Source organism: Anabrus simplex, chromosome 1 (assembly GCF_040414725.1).
Source record: "Anabrus simplex isolate iqAnaSimp1 chromosome 1, ASM4041472v1, whole genome shotgun sequence".
NCBI lineage: Eukaryota > Metazoa > Arthropoda > Insecta > Orthoptera > Tettigoniidae > Anabrus > Anabrus simplex.
Genome location: NC_090265.1, coordinates 1,504,454,600 through 1,504,458,043, shown reverse-complemented (window position 1 = coordinate 1,504,458,043; position 3,444 = coordinate 1,504,454,600).

The window sequence follows — 3,444 nt, the reverse complement described above, 5'->3', positions numbered from 1 at the left end:
ATTTCAGTACATTAGAAGTACTCTCGAGATCTTGTACTAAATAAATAGTAGTCACCCTTTCATAACTAAGACATTATGACCCTCCGATCGTCAAAATATTTAACGCAGATGACATTAGACACCAATTGTAAGTGATTTTAATCTTGGCTATGGGATAATTCCATGTGGCTATTTGTAGCTTTGTACAACCCTTGTAAGCAGACTTTCCGACGACATCGTAGGGTGCATGAATGTTGGGGAAAGTACAAGCACCCTTACTGGAGCGAAGGGAATTAACCATTTAATATTTAAATCCCGACCCAGCCGAGAATCAAACCTAGGGTCTTCCGTACCGAAAGCCAGTACGCTGACCATTCAGTCAAGGAGCCGGACTGACTACGTGATGCTTCCGTGGCTTTCCTGAGGGAGAACGCAGCTACGTTTGAAATCGTTGATGTAAGGACCTGGAATTTGAAACAGGTGCATCTAATCGATGATGAGTCACCTGTAGAAGAGTAAGAGGTGCCTTAACCGTTTACCTTCAATACTGGGTATGTTCGGTGTAGCACTTCAAACATAACCGAGAATTTTAGGGACTCGTGATTCTATTATCAATAAAAACATGGCACTAGCCATAGGTCATTCCTATCTACATCCGGACGTGAAAAGGCTGTACCGTTAAGTGAAATATGCAACATTTCAAATAAACAGTTGTAAGAAATGCACGAAGTGATTAGGCTTGAATTAATGTATTCATGTAACAACTTGCTTTACGTCGCAACGACACAGATAGGTCTTATGGCGACGATGGGATAGGAAAGGGCTAGGAGTTGGAAGGAATCGGCCATGGCCTTAATTAAGGAAAAGCCCCAGCATTTACCTGGTTTGAAAATGGGAAAACACGGAAAACGATCTTCAGGGCTGCCGACAGTGGGGCTCGAACCCACTATCTCCCGGATGCAAGCTCACAGCTGCGCGCCCCTAACCGCACGGCCAACTCGCACGGAGAATGAATATATTAAAAAGCTATGTGTGTGAATATACGACGTAACGAAAAAAGAAAGATTTTCACCTTCAGTTAGAGACCTATTATTTCTTAAAAGTTAAATCGTCATTTGTACAACCCTTTTACCTCTCAAACACTCCCATATTGTTGAAACTCTGTCAATAGTGAGAATGAAATCCCGGTTAATAATAATAATAATAATAATAATAATAATAATAATAATAATAATAATAATAAAACGGGTGCTAAAGTTACCTATTTGAGAGACATTGCTGTCCCACTGACCCGCAATATTCAAACCATCCAGGCGAAGGAAACTGATAAGTACACTGCACTGGGTAAGAAGATGAAGAAGATGTGGAGACTAATTCGCACTTGATGCCTACAGCGATATGTATCGTCCCAAACCCACTGGTAATAGGTCCTGAAAAACTAGGAATGAAGCATCTAATTGCAAGAATGCAGAGAACAGCTTTGTTGGAACGTGTCATACAGTCGGATTGCTACGTGATACTTGATTGTATAATCCGTATTTTATATACTGAGTTACACCACATCTATTAATGTATATGTGAACTAATAATAATAATAATAATAATAATAATAATAATAATAATAATAATAATAATAATAATAATAATAATAATAATTTCTTATTGACCCCATCCTACGTCTATGTAAGTTAAATGAAACACCTCGGCTCAAGTTTATGACTTGACAGGATTTTAAGATCAGAAGCACTTCCTACCGCCACCCACTGGTCCTAGTGAAAATCCGACCTGAAGTCGTCGGGGTTCAAATACGCTATCTTTTGATTAGGTGTCGAGAGGCCATAATACTATGCCAGGACCCCCACGAATAATAATAATAATAATAATAATAATAATAATAATAATAATAATAATAATAATAATAATAATAATAATAATAATAATAATATTTCGTGCCGGAGTATTTATCCTGCGAGGTTACAGTAACGTTCTGGAAGTAAACGACGCCTAGTTGTCATCTTTTTAATTCACTTAAATACCATCTTAGCCGGGAGCGAGTCTGCTGTCATGGGCGTAGATGAACGACTGACTGACTGAGCCACTACGTCCACATTCTCAACTAATAGAACATGTGTTGTTAATGTGTTATCGTAGTGAATGAGATGATGTAGAAAAGACCTAACCTTTCAGAACAGGAACGCGATAGCTGAATGATACACCTTCGGCCTCTCACCAAGGTGGCCGTGATTCCAATCCAGGTCAATGCACGAAGGATTTTTGAAATCAATGTTTACTTACTGTCTGGCTCCTTGGTTGAAAGGTCATAATAGTGGCCTCCGGTTTAGAGGATTCTTGTTTCGTTTCCCAGCTGGGCTGGAGATTTTAGCGGCGCCTGGTTAATTCTTATGGCTCTAGGACTATGTTTTTATGTTTGTATTAATAGATATTTTAATTTACGTTCCACACTACACGCTGTCAACCACCACAGAAACGCGTGAGGGTAATTCTGACCCCAAGACATTGGGAAAAGGTCAGGGAAGAAGAAGAAGAAGAAGAAGAAGAAGAAGAAGAAGAAGTCACGTCCGTGTGACTGCAGTTCCACTAAAGCTGTAGGTGTCGTGGCTAAGGTAACAATATCACCAATCATTTAAAACCCTTCTTCTTTTATTCTATGGGTGTCTTCAAATTAAATTTAACACAATAATTGTTGCTCATCATTACAGATACTTTGTTCGAGCTTTGACTGTATCGGGGTGTTGTGGACATTATGTGCAATGCCAGAACATGAACATTCAACCTTGTCAACGCCAATTCGGACAAATTCAGATATCGGACTTCATTCGAAAGAAAATATTAACTTGGAAACTCAAGAGATTGTACACAATCAACTGAGCATGAAGAAATTGGAAATAAATCTTTCCTCCTAACAAAATTACTAAGTATAAAAACTCCTTCATTGCACAGTAAGAAGTTCTGCGGTCTCTTTCGTATAGTGTACTATCTCTTAGCCACAGAACTTCTATGACCTCGCATAAATCCTCTGTCGGTATGGAACAGTGTGTAACTGGCATTCTTTTCTAATGCAACATCTCTTAGAAGAAGAAGCTTCAAGTCACAGTTCATAGTCATTCTGCAACTCTGTTGCCATATACTTTATACATGCTCGGTCATGATTTAAGATATGTTCCATGTTTTTGCATGTGTAGATAAATTAATAAGTGAGGTCAATCGGTGATTGGAATCATATTTAATAATAACCTCAAATGATAAGAACTGTGCCATCTGGTCCGCGAGTGACGTCAACCGAGGTCAGCTCATATCACAGACCCGCCACTGGTGGCTACGATAAAGAACATCTGTACCGAATGTTCCAGAAGCAGGTAGAAAGGAAATACAAATCAGAGGTCTATACCACTTAAAAATATGCAAGATTCAGTCAAATTCTCTAGGTATATTGCGCTTACTAGT